This window comes from Xiphophorus hellerii, chromosome 9 (assembly GCF_003331165.1).
Source record: "Xiphophorus hellerii strain 12219 chromosome 9, Xiphophorus_hellerii-4.1, whole genome shotgun sequence".
In the NCBI taxonomy this organism is placed as follows: domain Eukaryota; kingdom Metazoa; phylum Chordata; class Actinopteri; order Cyprinodontiformes; family Poeciliidae; genus Xiphophorus; species Xiphophorus hellerii.
The window spans coordinates 7,194,906-7,214,436 of record NC_045680.1 but is presented as its reverse complement, the minus strand read 5'-3'; positions in this window follow the sequence as shown (position 1 = coordinate 7,214,436).

Sequence of the window (19,531 nt, the reverse complement as noted above, 5' to 3'; positions counted from 1 at the left end):
AGGGGCAAAAAGAGGTAGGAATGCTGTGCTGTGCTTTTATACCCAAAGTGACAAAGTTGTACCAAGTCGTACCGCTGTGACCAAAGGAAAATCCAACTGCTTAAGAACCGTTTTACCAAAGAGGCCAGCAGTGAGATGTGTTTAAGGCAAAATAATGTCAACTAAAATGTCAAAATTTGCACAGAAACGTGAAGATAGAATCTTCTGAGAATAACTTGTTTAGACAGAGTATCGACAAAAATCTTTCATTTGGGTGTGAGTTTCACTTTGTGGTGTTTTAATAAAAAAATTTAAAATGTATTAGATTTAACAATTACCAAATATTCTTTTCAAATTTTATAATATAAAAATAACTCTGAAAAGACTTCCTCCCAGAGATATTTAAATATTAAGTGAAATCGCTATTATGTATACAATTTATCAATGTCATTTGGATGGCAATGAAATTATTTTCCATTACAAATTCTAATATAAACAAGTGTCTTCTTGAATAAACTTTTTGTTTTTTTCAGTCTTGCGTGGATATGTGGATGTCCTTGTTGCAGGCAAGGTCAACGTCTGGTTTCAGAAAACAATCTGTTCCAGGAACCCTTGCTGCCATTCTGGCAATAACAACCCCTTCTCCAATATAACCCACTCAATGACAAATCCAAAATTCATTGGGACATCAGCTTTAAAATTTTTTAACATTTTAAAATGTATTTTCAGGTGGAGGAATAAAGATTTTATTCAAAACAGATTTGACACTTTGAGTATTTCTTAGTATTTTGGTTGGTGTCACGAAAACCCAGATTTTTAACAGAATAATGTAGTATATGGAGTATATACATACTGATATATTGTACATTTCCATATACAGCATATCAGTATATGGAAATGTTTTTTTGTCTGTTAAAATGTAGCAGTGTGCTGCAGGATAGCACATATTCCATCAGCCAAAGAACAAACATGATGAAGGTGATAATAGAAATAGCGAAAGTCTCCTATCCACATGCCGTCATGTATTTAATAGCCCCACAAAATACATTTTCAACAGAAAAAAATAAACATCTGTGTGGAGCAGTGCCTTCCAAAATCCAATGAGCAACATAAAAAAACCCCAGCATGCACAGCATCTATAGAAAAGTCAGAATTGGAGAAAGCAATCAATTCACAGAAAACAGATGAGGACTAATTCCTCATTTAAATCCTTGGAGTTTAATGTTTGTAAAATTTGAATCCAGAATGCTTCCCTTTCCAACAAGAGTCTGTCTCTGTCACTCCTTATTTAAGGAGGAGATACCTTTCCAGCCCTTGAAAATATCAAGAAAATTTAGCTGAAATTTGTCCGCCTGGCCTACAATAAGAAAAATGAATACAGAATGCCGATTATCTATTTTGTTATGCTTCTTATGCTCTACTAACCTGGCCATTACCTTCCTGTGCAATTCCACTGGACTTTTTCCTCTTCACTTGGATTCACTCCAGTAAATTTTCTACAGGGCAAATCAGCGAACAGAAGGAGAAGTTGTGAACGATGATGTCATTTTTCTGCGCTGTGTTAGAAATGTAGTCTGCCTGTGTCTTAGCAATAGAAGCGGAAGAAGTGAAGGAAGCCGTTCAGTCCGCGTTGGACACGCTTCCAAATATTAAAGTAACATTAACAGCCACCTGGTTCAGCTCTTCTCTCTTCGAGTGGTTGTTTACAGTGCCGACATTTTCGTGTAAGCTTATTAGCATTGAGCTGGTGCCTTACATTTATCACTGGCAAATGTTAAGTGATTGGGTAACATTTATAAGTTCAACAGTCCACACCTCCTAGAAGCAATAACTTCTCAATGGCCGAGAGCTCAGACCCTGTGTATGAAGCAAATAGGATAGAATAAGGGGATGGTTTTTACCAGGTTTGTGCTCTATGTAGCAGCCTACTTGTTTTTACATTGGAGTTGTGGGCTGTTACACAGAGTACCTCTTTCTCTTGGGGTTCCTTGTTTTATTGACTTTTCTGAGAAAGTTCCATATTCTGAGAAAGTTGAGATTTTCCTGAAACTCTCCTCTGAAATTTTAAGCTAATTTCTCCTGTAGTGTGTATATAACCTAAAGCTACACAAACTTAAGCACTTTGAAAGCATGGTGTCAGGGATGTTTAACATTAGAAGCAAGCATATCCTATTTATGTGAGTAGAATGAACACGTCTTTTATATCTCACTGAAGTAACAGACTTTTTGAAGATAAACAAACCAGCAGGTTTTCTTTGAGAAACCTCAGGTTTCCCCTTGTCCATGCCTGACTGAAGCAGATGTATGACAGGAGTTGTAAGAGGTTTTCTATCCCCCAAAATACTCTTTATTTTTGCAAGAGTATTCCTTTTTCAAATTTCAAACATTAAATAAATCATGTTCACTGATCACAAAAAACCCCACAGCACTAACATCACCTCACATCAAAGCATATTGTATGAGTCATGCTGGCCTTTATATGCAAATGAACTCTTGGTATTTATATTGATACCAAAAACTTTTGAAGACAACGGTTTGATAAACTATGAGAAAAGTATCCTAAGTGCAACATTTACATAGAAACCTATAATACGATACATAAATTCCACAGGATTCACCATCAAGTTAGTGGATGGTAAATCAAAATTCAAAGTTAGATTTTTATATTTCATTAAATAACATCCCACTGAAGTCTCAGACAGGGATTAGGCAATATTTAATTTATACTGCAGAGCATTCATATGTCATAGGGTGTATAAAAAGAATATAGAGCTGCTTCTGTAGAATATAAAGGAGACTATGTGAATAGGAATGTGATTACAACATCCCTGTCCACTTGTTAACAACATTAAATTCACATCAGAAGAAGCTTCAATTCACAGGACGTTTGCATGCAATTTCAGGACTGTATGGAAAGCAGACCACAAGCGTAACTCATGAGAATGTGATGAGGACCTACATATTTGCATAATTATTCAATGTTTTTCCTGTTCAAAAAACTCCAATGTATCCTTTGCAGGAGTTCACTGGACCCTGATGGAGCACAGAGCACCCTCCTAACTCAGAAAGTAATTTTCAACCTTTTGAATTTTATTTTATACTGCTATTTCATTTGTTTTTTGTCTGATGTATTACACAATACACAAAACATTTTATTCAGTCCACCACTCTTTAACCCAAGTTCTATGCTCTAATCATAAATATGGATCAATGCTACATGAATACAGGAGAGTATTTGAAGTTTCACATTCAGTTGGGCTAGTCTTTCATTCCAAGTAAACTCAAACTACAAGGAGGCCTTTTAGCAGAAGAGCTATCATAACTTTTTTCGTGTTTTCTTTAGTGGTTGCTATGGCGAATCAATTTATCTGTTCTCTGTTGCTCATGGTTTTAATTGTACCTGTGAAGAAGCCTAGCTCAATATCCAGACACTCAAGGTTGATTAAACTTATTGACAGCGGCTCTTCTGCAAGCAAAAACCTTTTCCCATTCATGAATAGTTTTGTAAACAACTTTTCTTAAGAACAGCAAAAATAATCCAAAAAAGAATTGCACCAGAAAAGACTCACATCCACAAAATGTGATAGATGGCAAAGATGAAACTCCTGGATGTGACAAAGGGCTGACTAAACTTAGGGCTGGGCTGGAAAGCAGCTTGAGTTAATTATCAGGCTGAGAACAGCTGAGGAGAACAGGAAGCTTCCCTGAAAGAAGACACAAACAAGAGGAGAAAATGACAAATAGAAAGTACCAAACCAAAAGGTGACAAAGAACCTGAAAAACAGGATGAGTGGGAAGTAAACGGATCATCAAGATAAAGGAAGAACTGGGAACCACACTGGGAACCACACTGGGGATGAAAACAAAACAAAACAAAAACTTCAAGTTCACAGACAACTAACATAAGAAGTAAATGTAAACACATTCAAACAAAAAATACATGATGACTATAACAGAAAAACACACCTATCAAAAATTAAAGGCAAAAATATTACAAATCCAAAACAACACCAGAACTCAAATCCAAAAGCATGGTGATAATATTTATTTAATCAGGACAAGAATTATATTGACAGAAAAAAAACAACAACTCTGTTCAGCTTTTAAAAAATACTTTCTGTTTAATCTTATTTGCAAGCTATCATATAATACTTAGAAATGTCTTTTCTGTTGTTGTATTATTCAAGACTCCTGCTTTTCATCCACAATGAAAGAATCTAGAAAAAGAACTCCTGGCGATAAAGAATTCAGCTCTCATCTATTTTTCACAAGGAAAAGTGTGTTCTGCCAAATAAAGTGATAAAAACCACAAGCAAAACAAGATGTACTTGCACTCTTTCTGCCACAAGGAGCGAGTACATTTTAGTTCTTTTGGATCACTACTGGATGCTTATCTGCAGTAGGATCAACAGATGTTTTGACACCCATCCAGCTCCTTCTGCTGCCTTCATATTTTCACAAGGGTCCTCCCCTGGTTTTATTTTTAACCGCCATGAATAAATTAATCACTTGAGAAGGACCAATAAACTAAGCTTTCTGTGAAAATAATGCAGTTACGCACACTGTACTACTTTACCCCAGTGCAATACTTTCAGGATCACATACACACCAACACACTCGTGCCTGCTCATAAATCTCTCACCCCCAAGGGACCCACTGTTTCTAATTGCGGTCATGAAACTTGTGTATAGCTGTGTTGTTTAGCCTGAAAAAGATTAGTACATAACTTGCAACAATGTCAGAGACGGTGCTGCTTGATTTATGTCCAAAAGTAGATGTTTATGCAAAGACTGTAAAATGTGCAAGTTTGGTCTAAGGGCTAATGCCTTTCATATAGAAAAATATTCCTCAATTGTACTGTTTGCTTTTCTTAAATGTTAATGTGAAATTCTGTTTACTTACTTCTAACTGAAAACAAAATATCAAAATACATTGAGCAAGTTTTATTGACCTTTTCATTTATATGCTTTTAGAGTAAGATTTTTGTCTTTCTTTCTACTATGTTATTGCTGTGTGGACTGATTGCTTGTGTACATAATTTATATAATTTTTTTGTTCAGATTTTGAAATCTTTGCACTATGCATTCCTTCAATTTGGGACTCTTAAGTAAAGTTTTTGTTCATGGCAAGTGAAGAATTGTCCCTTTTAAAAGCAAAGTAACTTCTCTCACTATGTTCCGAAGATAAACTGATGCACTGTTGGATACAAAAGTGTCTGGCCCAGGGGTCTTCAAATCCAGACCTCGAGGGCCAGTGTCCTGCAACTTTTAGATGTGTTTTTGGTTCAACACACCTGATTCAAATAATAAGGTCATCATCAGGGCTCTGGAGAACTTCACTGCATTCAGTGGAGGTAATTCAGCCATTTGATTTAGGTGTGTTGGACCAGGGACACATCTAAAAGTCCTTGAGGTCTTGATTTGAAGACCCCTTGTCTAGCCCATATATTTTCCAAAAATGAAACACAAATAATCAAGCACACAAGGAAGCTGTCATGTGAACTCCTCAAATATCTTTGTAGGTGAGCCAAGCTGTGTGGTTTGAGGGGAAGTATGCTAAGTCCAATGTAATTGAAGCTTGCAGCTTGTGCAACCACTGCATCTTTTTAACACTCTCTGTGTCCCTGGTAAATTATCTTTGCTTCTTTTACACCTTTTAATAAAACTGTCATCTCAATTTTTCTTCTCGGTTATGCATGTAAAAGAGTGGGTTTTCTAACAACTTTTTATCTAGGTCTACTTTTACTTGACCATAGCATTTAAGATAAGTTTATGCTTCAGGCAACAGAAATGTGCAAGTGTGAATAAATGTAAGGAAACCAAATTTAATATTGACAAAACATATTTATCTGACTCTCAGTCAATATGTTTATTTTTTAAATCTGCTTTTGAAGTTGTTATGCCTATTATAGGAGATTAAATAAAAAAAGGCCATACTCAACTATAGCTTTTCATGCTGTGTTTTCCCATTTTACTCACTTTTGCTTTGAATATTTTTTGTTTGGTTATCTCTTAAGAAGTGGTGTTATGTATTTTTCCAGGAACATTATAACATGACATAAGGCTCAAAAAGCCAATTTGTCATTATACTGTAAGCCTCTCTTTAAACACATCTCATTAAAAGATGTGTTTTCATCAACACTTGGGTTTGAGAAATAAAAAGATGAGACATTTGTTGCACCAAAAATGTATTTTGCTTTTAAATTAATGTTTCAAAAGTTCTTGGAAATTTTGTATATGTAGAGTACACATCCAGAAGTTGGTTATACATCTAAAAGTAATTGTCCATGATTTGATGCAAACACAGTTAACCTTGAAATTTTTTAGGCAGCATACATATTTACTTTTAAAGCAGGTGTCATTGAAACTCCGGTTAATGATGGAGGAGAGCATTATGAATTCATGCTACTACACCACTTACCGGCACTCAGTCACCCTTGACATCAAAATCTTCTAAAAGACACAGTCCATTCACCGAAGGATTGTTCAGTAAATTAACCAAATCCCTCAACTGCAGAAGTGTCAGGTAATGATTTCCCTAATTACACTTTAATTCAATTTTGTACTCTATTGACACCCTTCAGTGCATCCCTGACTCTTAGCCAATCTCTTGGCATTGCTCTCTCCCACCTCCTAAGTGGCAAGAGACAGCTCAGCACTCATGTCTTCCCTTCAATGTGGGGTTGCAGCTGTTGCACTAAACTTCTGTTTTAACTGAGGGCTTGCTACAAGGATCTGTCCATTTTGGTGCATTTGTTTTGGATTGGATCGAAATTGTGTAAGCAAAAGTTGTATGCTGAGTTATTGCTTAGTGATTCACCACAACACTGCAAAACCTTTTATTGCCACAAGCTATACCTTTGAGTCATTCTAGTGGCTTGTGCAGCTTTTACAGCTTATAAACACAGATTTTTTTTCCTATAAGGGGCCTGATATCCCAACATGAGCTATTATACACTACAATTCAGCTAAGGCTGTAGATTTTAGAGAAGTTTGCAGCTTATGTTTGTCCCCGTACAAATAAACAATAGAAACTGCATAATGAGAGAAATCTGAACCACAATTAATTTTTGCTTTGTTTTGAATATTTTTTATACTTTTTGTTATCTCTTAAAGATATTCAGGAGAGGGCTGTGTGAGTGTGAGCAGACTGTAAAGTTAGCCTGCTGGTCACTTGTTTTTTATGACCAGCAGAAAGCAAATGCATTACTATAATTGTAATCCAATTACTTTTCAGGAAACTTTAGAGAAAATAACTGAACTGCTCAGACTCCTTCCCATCCACTGCAAGTTTCAGTCACCTCTAATAATGCTGTATCATTTGATCCTCAATAAATGTAAACTTTTCTGATGCAGCAAACTGAACTAATTTGCAAACAAAATAGCAAGAAACTGAACATATTTACAACATGTGCATGTAAAAACACAAACTGGCATATGTATAGAGGTAACAGAATTTATTTCTGTAAGGAGGAGAATTTTTTTCTTTTCACATCCTATCGTCAGAAAAATTTGCATAACTCCTAGTTTAAATTTCTGGTGGATTTTTCTGAGATAGTTGTGCAGGAAAAAAAGCAAGCAAAACTCCCTCAACCCAAAAACAGGAAAAGAAAAAAAAAACACAAAAACAACAGAGCCATGTTAGGAAGCGAGATGGATGGAGCAGGTGCAAATATTGCCCATGAAGAGGCAAAACAGAGAAGCCAGTGTCAAGCACATGGAAGCATTTGTGCGAGTGCAGAAATATTTAGAAGGCTAAAAACAGTGGTGGCACTTAGACTCCACATCCATCACAAAGGAGACTGCTGTGTTTGTCCAAAGGAAAGGGCTGTGTGAGTGTGAGAAGACTGCAAAGTTAGCCTGCTAGATGGCTTGCCAGGAGAGAGAAATCTTTTGGATTCGACACAAACATCTTCACTTTCTTACACACATACACAGAAACAGTATGTGTGTCCAGTGCAAAATGATCCCCAATATTGTTTGAAATCTGATTTGCAGTTCAGAATTTAGCACCATATAAAATTTTAGTGCTGTTGTAAAAAATTGGGAATGCATTTCAATTCACTTCAGTTAATTTATATGGCACCAATTTACAACAAAAGTTAATTCTATCCAACTATGCATACACTAATAATGATCCTACTTATCAAATAATGTAGTCATTTGAATCAGAGATTGTTCAGATCTCAAGTGATAAATTCCTAAATAAATGTTAATTTGTACAGTAGCTTGTGGTTTATTAAATCAATATCTATCAGACTAAGAATCAGATAGATTATGACCAGATCAACATGATCCTAATGTTAATGAAAAGTTACTCAATAGACACACTTTGATTGCACAATGAGTTGTTCTTGACTCAGTAGGCGTTTGCTTGGGTGTTTAACAAATTTGCTGAAGTACTCCAAAAGTTTTTGTTTTGTTTTTAATATGAATGTAGCCATTTGAAAAGTGCATCATACACAGATTCAATTCATCATTTGCCTCCTTCAATGGCTTTTATATTGTGTCTGCCTTCAGAATTTTACAATATTTACAGCTAATTATCTTTGTGATCAAACATCCTTAGCCTGACTGTATTATATGCACTGCATGGTTACAATCTTTGGGGGGAAAAAGAAAATCTGTTTTACATTCAGGCTCAATCTGTGGGACTTTTTTGAGAAGGTCTCTGAAATGTCATTGCTTTCTGTCCTGAATGGCTGCTCTGTGACTTTTGCCAATAGAAGATCATTTATAAAGGCCCAAAAGCTGAGTGCATGTAACGGTTCTGTTTCTCTGGATGTTTTCCAAAGTTGCCTTGGCAAACATAAAAAGTCAAAAGGTCCCCAGCTTGAAGTTTGGCAGCCCAGTGGGAGTCCTGCTTTTCAGGTCTTCCCAAAGTAACCAATCGTTCACCTTTTTGCTGTGGCCGCACTACTTACATGTTCCAGCAAGAGAGCCCACATTATCTCAATTTTATATTCTTTAACTTGGCTACATATAAATTTTAGGCTATGTTTCAAAATTGTCACACTAAGATGCAGAGGATTAAACATCCAGGCCCCAAATTATATATGTATCTTCTCAAGAAATTTACTTCTGTTCGCTCTCTTTCTTCAGTGGCTCAAAATTTTCAAGTTGTTCCAGACACCAGATTTAATACCAAGGGGGACACAACCTTTCAGTCTGCAGCACCAAGGCTGTGGAAGTCAACAAAAGCATTACAAGAGCTTTTTGTGCTGTTTGAAAAAGCACGTATAATGTTGTTTAAACCTACTTTCTGTTAAATGTGTATTTTCTTTATGTGTTTTCATGAGTTTACCTATTTTATCATTTTTTGGGGTGGTATTTAAATAGTTTTGTGATAACTTTGCCTGTGAAAGGCACCTACTTGCTTTATTTTTACCTTTTGTGACTTTATTATTTCTGTTTTTTACTAATCAAAAGTAATATAATAAATTAACAGCAAAGATAAAGATAAGCACAAAAAACACAACAAGCAACCTACTTGACAGGAATAAAACAGTGTCGTAGGTAATAAAGGAAGCAATATTATATTCAATTGATTAGACTGTCACTATCCAAACTTTGTAAAAAAATAAAATAGAAGCCTTGTATGAAAGACCTCTGCTTAATCTGATGCTGCTTGATTTGACAGAAAATAGGGTTTGAAGTTCTCTCTTCCATATCCATTCTTATCAAGTTCCAGATCAGTAGAGCAGCACAAAATTTTACTACCTTATGTCTGATTGGAAAACTGAACAATTCTCCAGCTCTCTAGAGCTCAGGCCATCAGCTAGCAGACAGGATAACAGTCCTGTCTCCTGGCCTCTCTGTCAGGGGAGTCTTGGTCTGGAGACACCAGGTTTCTGTCCAGCAAACTTTAACATTGGGATGGTATTTGGATCCCAGTGGGGCTGAGATATCAATAAGACGGCTTAGGTCTTACTTGCCAGGTCCTGTGACAGAAAGTTTCCCAGTGGATGAAAAGGGAACAGTCTCTACGGTACCTTACAGAAATGTTTTCTCTCAGGAACCTCAGGAATGTTATAGACAGGAGCAGGTGATACTGCCGAAAATAAGAAAATTTAAGCCTAAAACCAAATTACCAGGCTGAACATGTTGATAGCAATTATCAAACCCCAAGCTCACAAAACCGTACACACTGACTATTAAAAACAGTGTTATTTTGTAAACTAGATTTGGTGATGGCAATCTGTGAGGAGAAAATAAAACAAAAAAATTACACATATTTGAAAATCACCTATTGTACAGATTTTACCTTGCATGATACAAAATTGCTTTTTTATGAGATATTTTTCTTATTTTTGGTACAAATGCATACATATATAATGCACAGAAAAATAAAATCTAAACTACGCAAGCAGATGATGACATTCCAAACTGGTCAATCTTCCATGTTCCCTATCAGGATCAACTTGTGTACAAAAACATTTTTTAGTTTAACCTTTGGAACCCTGTGTCGTCAACCAGATGGTGGCAATCTATATTTATGATTCAGAGCATAGTCAGTATTAGAGGCAATGTTGCTAGTTCAACTCACCATTTTGGAGGATGTCCTACAATTGTTGACCACAATTTTATACCAATCTAGATTTTTCAGCAATGGACAGATTTTCATACCACATGATGTTACAGTACAGGAAATTATGCCACCTCACCTAGTATCATCCTTTGTTTTGTCTTTTTACACAGGAATTCAAAAGAGTTTTTCAAAAACAGCAAATCAATCATAGTGTCAAAGTATTTAAAAAACTTTACCCGATTGATTTTCTTATCATGGATGGTAATAGGAATTTTATGAAAGTAAAAAAAAACTCTTTAGTGTGTTCTGCTTATTTTAGGAGCACTATCATGGGTCCATCAAACTTAAGACCATGTTATTTGAGGCATGAATTGAAGAAAAAACCCAAGTATAAATTAAATATTCCCTATTTGGGGAAAAGGGTAATTTACTTATGCATTGATTTGGTGTATTTATACAGTCAAAAGTTATCTTTTATTTAAACTTTTTTTTTTCATTTATCAAGTATTTAAGTATTTAATGAAAAGTTCAGCTGGGTTTTCCTTTAATAGTAGGTTTTCCCATCAGTGTACCTGGTATGCTCAGATAAGATAAGACTGCTCTGTGTTATCTAACTCCTCTGCCCATTCAGATCCAAATGTTGCCATTTCATCCCAACCTCATAAGCGAACAATTATGTAAAATGTAATGAACCATAGTGTATTAGTTTTTCACTTTCAAGCATCAGATACAAGTGATTCTACCTTCTGCTTCAACAAACATAACTTTATACAACCTCATGCTGGTTAATGGGGTTGATTTGGGTTACATGAAGATATTTCTCTACAAAATACTTTGTCAAAGTGGGAAAGCACATCCTTGCACAAGGTAGGAAATGATGCAGGGTTGATATGAAATACCTCGATGCAGGCCATGAGATCCTTCATACCAAAAGTAGAAGTATTAAATGTTGAGGGGGTTAGAAGTGCAGGTAAATATAAAGCTCCAGGTTATAATTACGAAATGGGAAACAGGTGAAGAGCACTAGAAAAGAATGGGAAAGCAGATTCAGAACTGGAAAGACAGTAAAGTAGCATCCCCATACGAAAGAAAAGCCCAAGGGAATGACAGAAAGATCGCTTGAGAGATGGTGGCAGAGGACAGAACATGTGACAGTGAGAAACCAGAAAGGGATAGTCTGAGATGACAGGTGTTTTTTTTATTATTGTATTTCCTTGGGAGTGGCAGCAGAGAGGACATTAAAGGACAGCTAGCTTGAACTGGACCTAAAGAAAGGTTGACTCACTGTAGTTGGAACAATAATTTTGAACAGTAAGTTGCAGCCCAGGAAGAATAAAATATACCACCTGCCAGTTTCCTGTTAAAAAACCCAACCCCATTCTGCCTGGTTCACAGCCAGCCTCCAACAGCTGTCATATAGCCAATAAAAGTTGGAACTTACACTGAACAGTTACAGGCTGATGTACATTAGGCTTGCAATGTCTCATTATTTAGTTCCAGGCTTCAGCAGAGCAGACCATTCAACTCAAACCTGCTCCTCTTTAGCTCCATGTAGTCGCATGCTGTGTGTGACCTCAGCTGATGTCTTAATGTGTTTTTGTCAATTGTCTTGCAGACATTATGGTAACCATTAGAGTTAATTTAAAGTGATCAATTGTTCTTACAGATAGGTGTGTATCTACCACACTGTCTGTCCGCCAACATCTAACTGGTTCAACCTTTTCCCATCGAGACTGTCAATTTTAGGTGATCGCAGCAAATAGTCAAGTCAGTCATTCTTGAGTGACAAATTTTTATGTCAAATTAAATTATAAAGTTCTAACAAAGATCCTCAAGATTAACACTAAAAATCCAATTGATTGGGAACTGCCAAAGACATTTTAAATCAATGACAGAGTTGTCTTAATAAAGACCAACATTGACTTGGTCATTAAAAATAACAATTTCAACAAAAAGAGATAGTTTTAGATCAAAGTAAGTAAAATAGTGCTAATTTACCTCTATCTAGTTAAGGGGGGATGGGGGGCATGTAATAAGTGTGCCTCATTGTCATATATATATAAACTGTATATCTATCTATATATATATATATATATATATATATATATATATATATATATATATATATATATATATATATATAGTACAGACCAAAAGTTTGGACACACCTTTCTAATTTAATGGATTTTCTTCATTTTCATGACTATTTATAAGGCAAGAAATCCCACTTATTAACCTGACAGGGCACACCTATGAAGTGAAAACCATTTCAGGTGACGACCTCTTGAAGCTCATCAAGAAAATGCAGAGTGTGTGCAAAGCAGTAATCACAGCAAAAGGTTGCTACTTTGAAGAAACTAGAATATAAGGGGTATTTTCAGTTGTTTTACACTTTTTTGTTTAGTGCATATTTCCACATGTGTTATTCATAGTTTTGATGCCTTTAGTGTGAATCTACAATGTCAATAGTCATGAAAATAAAGGAAACTCATTGAATTAAAAGGTGTGTCCAAACTTTTGGTCTGTACTGTATATATATATCTTTTTCTCACTCTCTCTCTGCCATTCCTACGGTTCTCTCCAAAATAGTGACAATACCATTCCAACACCAGAAAAACTGTCGTAGTCCAATCAACCATCGCCCCGCAAAGTTCAACAATCCTTATTTGTCCCCCAAACCCTGGCAAAATGGCATAGAATTCAACACCATGCTGCTAGCACTTCACAACAACTCATAGGTGGAAGTAAGAGCGCTGCCCTCCACAAATACAGTGCGCTACATAATAAAATCTAATTTAAGGAAGCTTCCAGGCAGATAAATTTTCCTCAAGGAATTTTAATAATCGAGGTACTTGAATCATTCGAGGAATCGTTTCAGCCCATATTATATTATATAGAAAGTCTACATTTTGAACATGGAATTTTGATGATCCATAATGTTCTTCTTTCTCTCAGTCATCCATTAGTAGAGAGGAAAGTCGCAGTGCTGACTACTCTCTGGTAAGTGGATATTGGCTTTTCTACTAGCCGTTAAATGACATGATTACCCAATTTGCTTACAAGGGAAAAAAAAAAAAAATCTGTAAAGTGAAAATATTTTGTCAACCAGGACTGCTGCTTGGGGAGTTTGTGTCTTTTGGGTGCTTCCTTTTCTCATTGAGAAAGGGTGTACAGAAAATGGATGGATGGATGGAGTCTACAAGATTTCTACACCAGAAGACATTAGGTTTGTTTCTAGTTTTTTGTCCCTATGCTGCTTCATCTAAATACTTGCTAATAATATTGACAGTGTGGCTAAGTTCGTAACACTGATCCCAAAAGTTTTGGATGAGTTCTAGACAGCTGTAGCGTGGAGTTGCTCTTGTAAACCAGGGATAGTTCGCAGGCTGAATTTCACAACGGGGTTTCATCATTCAGCATGACTTTAAAAACAAGTGTAGTCACATCTGCTGTTTTAAGACTTATGTGGCATTTGTTATGGCTTTGGCCTGGGCTGAAATGCTAACATGGGGCTGTTTAAATGGTACTGGCTGTTGGATTGGTACTTAAGCTTTTTTATTTTCTTTGCACAGGTTATATTTATATAACAGTATTGACGTTTCAAGTGAGAAATGAAATTTGATGTGGAGCTAACTACTTGCCTTATTGCTGTTTTAAAATTGCTGAGACAAAGATTTTATTTCATTTCTCTTTTCTTTCTCAATTGCCACTATAATTGAAGTGTAAAGTATTCCCAAACAGAAGATTTGGAGACAGGGTGGTAAGGCTATGGATTTTCTCTGTTCTTTTTGGTGCCACTGTGAGAAAAGGTGCACAGCAGACTGTAGAGGTTTGCACAGAAATGTTCTTCATAAAATAACACTTCAATACTGTTTAAAACAGTACATATAAACTCAAAAGACCTGTGGCAAAAACCTTCAGTGTGAAAGCACATGCTCTTCCAACCTCGTTAAAAAATGTATTTTGGAGATCGCTAGAAATCAATTTGGAATCCAGAAGTGGTATTTATTCATTCCAAGATAGAAGGAGCAAATGATAGCTTTCCTTAATTAAAGTTGTTTGATTTAATCATATCCAGAAACAAATGAAAAGCAAAATAGATGGAACATGAATAATTGAAAATGTTTTTTCTTTGATTGGATTGTGTTATACACCTCTTTGTACAATTTAAAAATTTATGTTTTCGTCAAATCTATCCTATCACCTCATCTGCCCCATTTTCTTTTTAATCCAGCTCTGATGCATCAAGACATTTCTTATTCACTATATAGTGGCTTACGTGGGTTTTACAAAGTCCAAGTGAGCATAATTTATTGTCTTAGAGTTTTCAGGCTCCTTTAAGAAAGGAGTGGAGCCAGTATTCCCACTTGACATTTGATGAATAATCTTCTCTGCCCGAGCTGGATGTCTTTGTCAGATAAAATGCCATGCATCTTAAATTGGTGAGAAAATGACCATCCAGCAGAGCACAACAGGCCAACAACCGAGACCATCAGAAGGCTCCATCAGTCCCATCAAATGGCGCCTCCCCACCTGGTTAAGGATCGTGGTAATACATAGGTTGGCATCAAAGGTTTGATGAAAGAGAGCAAACAAAGATAGAAAACTGTGTGACTCTCATAATGATAGGCGAAGTTAAAGCCATGCATAATGTTAGAGTTGTTGCCGCAGCATGTCACATAAAATTACATCTGCCTGTTGTGATAACTCCAGCACCGTTCATTTTGCATCACAACACTGGTAGAGCCGTTCATGCTTGCGTGTTTACAACGGGAAGATGTACTTCATGATTTATTCATGAAATACTGAATTCCTTCCTGTCACCACTGGCTACCTTTGTTAATATTTTTAAAGTTTGCTGTTGTAGTGAAAAGTGACTTCACACACAAGCATCTTCATATCGTTTCCATTAAAATGAGTTAATAAATTACATATATCCAGTCTAAAACTTTATGCCCTGAAATCAGGCAAAATTACGTGCAATAAACTCAATATGGCAATATCTATTGTAGTTTATATTGTTTGAGAAGAGACAAAGCATATAATCACTTCATACAGCACAAAGTACCAGATTTAGCTACTTTAACTTCAGAAAGCCAAAAAAAAAGGTGTACATGTCTTTTAATCCTGTGTATGTAAACTACTGATTTTAACTGAAACTAGCACACCATGTGGGGCAAAAGTTCAGTTTTCAATACGCTGCCAGAGTGCCTTCAAATAGTGAAATAAACTTAAAATAATTCATTGGAAAATATAGAATATAGATTTGCAACCATTTCAAACATTTGATATGGATATGTATGCGTTTAACCACTTTTTTCTTGCTCTCTGTGTCGGCTATGTTACGCGCAAACTCGTTGCCATAGCAACAGACAACAGTGCCACCATGTTGTTTCAGGATTCAACACCAGAAAACACTCAAACATTTTCCACACAAAGAACAGAACATTCAGTCTGTTGCAGTATTATGTTATAGGCTTGATGTTTATTTTGCAATTATTAATGAGTAACTATTATTAATAAGATCACTGTGGTAGACTAGCTGCTGCTGCTGTTAGCTAATCTAACACTGCGGTGGCTGATTAGCTTATTTAAACACCTGCTCTACTCATGATCTATCAGAGCTGGTGTGCGGGCTGCTTTTTTATTTTGTAACTGAACCGAAACACACCAAATTCCACATCACATCTACATGTTAAGGTTGTCAAAGTCAAGCAAGCAAACATGAACTTCTCTTTCCCTCCCTTTTGTTTTTCTTAATTCAAAGTTTTTACTGACCTTGTTATCTAGTTGTCATAGTGTAGCAAAGCACTGGACCTCTTTTACTTATATATATCAGATGTGCATTTAAGATCTAATATGTTATATTGACAACTTAACAGCTAAAAATAATGGTAGTGATTGTTGGGGAGCAGCTTTTTGCCCTCCAGCTGGGAGATGAAAGCGCGATCTTCTGCGTGTGATGTCACACTGCAAGCGGTCCATAAGGAGAGAAAATCTTCAATCATACAGACAGAACACCTGCATAGTGTGACAAAATATCAAGTAGTGTTATTACTAGGTCATTCCTACAGTATTTGCTTAGTATCTATGTAAATTTTATTGGAGTTTGCAGGTATTCCACATGTGCAATACCTACAATATCTCTGAGTATCAATACTAATGTCACTGAAAATACCAAAAATCCCTTGCAGCTTGGCATAGCACATTAAGTATGCTGCACTATATACTTGGGACAGCAATGAAGGACTATGTTATTGTCGGGGTACTGGAAGCATTGGAAATGAGAACATATTCTACCAGAGGTGAGAGAATGAACTCTTAGTGAAGGCAGAGAGGATGAACGACACGGAGGAGTGAGAGGAATCCAGAGGTGTTGGTCTGTGATGTAACAGGGAGACAAGGAGTTAGAAAAAATGGTGGTGACTTGGATGACAGAAGGGCAGTACATCTGCTGTGGGAGCTGAGATTGTTGGAGCTGCAGGAGTGGACGAGGCTGGACAGGTAGTAAGTCAGATAAAGAAGCTTAGGAAGAGGAGCCTTACAAGTAGTGAGAAGTGAGACAGAGGTTTGTTGTAGGTTTGGTCTAACTGAGGGAGATCCAAAACTGAGGATAACATTTAGGGAGGACAAGGAGAAATTAGTGAAAAAATAAACGCAAAGGGAACTCTAGGAAACACAGAGTACTTCAGCTTTATTACATTGTCTTCAACATACCTATGTACACGCAAGCACACCTGCAGAAATCAGCCCTCCCCTGTTCCTGCTGCCAGATCTCTGTGTCTCACCCTGTGGAGATTTAAGGGAAAAGCTGAGGGAAATAAACAACTACATAAACATAACATCTCAGATTGCTGACAAGTCCTTAAGTTCAAAGTGGGTGTAAGACTTCTCAATTAGTAAATATGGTGTTAAAGTATATTGCATATACCTTGACGATTCAAAAACTCTTAAGAGTTTACTCAATTACTTGATTTTATCATAAATGTTACTGATTAGCTTTGATTTGTTTTTTAAATAATCCTAGACATTTTCAACGGGCTGTCAGAAATTGAGCAAGCAGTAGAATGTATGTAGAATGTATTCACAAGAATTGTGTCTAAGACATAGATCAATCAAAGGTTTTATGCAATTCAATTAAAAACTATTTCATACAGTACACATGCTACCAAAAGGGGATCTGATGAAAGCAAACATTAAGATGTATATTACAATAGGAAAGAAATCTTACAAGTACAATAATAGCTTGTGATTTCCAAAAAATAAGAGCGATTACTGGATAGTTTCAAAAGCTCTGTGTCTAAAATTTCCCCTTTCAATTGCATGAATTCAAAACAAAAATTTTGTTCACTTTGGTTGTGTTTACACTGTTTTCATATTAGACTCCACGGCACACCTAACCTGCTGTTCGATTTTGTGTCTCAATATCTTTTGCACAGGACACCTGCCGTTGGTCTGCTAATGTCCTGAAGACATTTATCTACACAGTTGCAAGTCAGATGAATCTAGAACAAGTAAATTCTTTGTGGACAAACAAAGGGGCCATGACAAATGCTTTTGCTGACCTTGTATGCTTCCACCCTAAAATCCTGCAGCACACACCGCCTCTGACTCATATCCTCTTGAGATATGACATCTTCCACATAAGACCTACATAAAACTGCAGAAATAGATAGGTCGGCAAACTTTGTCCTCTGTCTTGGTAAACATTGTCTTCAAGTGCCAACACTATGTCTTTGTTTTATGAAATATAGATAGTCTTTTCTATTATATCCTCCTCATAAAGTTCAGCTTGATAAAACTGTAATTTCTTTACAGAACATTGAATTAAATTAGATACTGTTGCAGATGGAGCAGGGTATCCTTCCCTTCATTTTTATTGCATTGTTCTTTGCCATCAAAAACACATTTTGCTACCTCAAGTGCTTTCTTTTTTCTGTCATCTCTCTTCATGTGAAATTAAATCAAGACATTATATCTTTTGCTGCAGTCATTACTTTGTAAACTTTTGGCTCTTCTAAGATAATACAAGTGTCTTTCAGCTGCATTTATACATGCTATGCTTTTGTGCCTTGGTGGAAATGCACACACACACAAACTCCTTTCAGCTTCCAGTTGACTGAAGTGAGTTGCTTGATCTTGTAGAAATACATGGAAATTAAATTAAACTGACTAGTAAGATTTTGAAGTGAACATTTATTTAATACTGAATATGAATAAAGCATTGTATGCCATGCAGTGTCTGCTGGAAACAAACTGGGTCACGTAACCTTGACACTGAAAATAGGCTCTCAGACAACAGAAGTACTGTACATAACGTTTTTGTATCAGTAAAAACATTTTTTGATGGTATATGTCTGAATTATAACTGTTTATAAAAGCTATTGCCCCGGGCTTGGCATTTTGAAACTTACAGTATTGCTTTGGACACTTGCTACAAGTCAAGTAATCATGTTCCATATATTCTGCTTTCGGACTCAAGTTTGCCAGCAATGTTTTAATGTTTCATCAACCCCACCCAGCCTTTTCCCAGCAAAATCCATTTTATCCTCTCTGCAAGTTCAGTTACAGACAGATAGAGCTTTTCATCCCTAAAAGAGGTACCCTGTGCCTCACTGTAACAGTGTGACAGACAAAAGCTTGGGGGGATGCCTGTAGCTAGCTCAAAGTCTTCTCTTCATAATGTTACTTTCCTCTGCCACTGCAGATTACCTCCATGGAAACTAGGAGTTTTTGGCTGTATTGGTAAGGTGCTGGCAGCAATAGAAGCAGCATATGTAATAACACTGTCTGTCTAGTATTGACAAAATGAGATAAACATTCCCTCCTTCTAAGCCACATGCATGGCAGTTGGATTACCAAGAATCTATATCTCCATGCAGATAAAAATAAGTTAAGGTTGTAAGGTTTGTGAGTGTACAAAGACCTGAGTACATTATAAAAGAAAATAGATTTTCCTGGTGAAATAACGGTTAATAATAATAAAAGAAAAGAAAAGTGAAGCTTTTGGGCCACAGTTACTAAA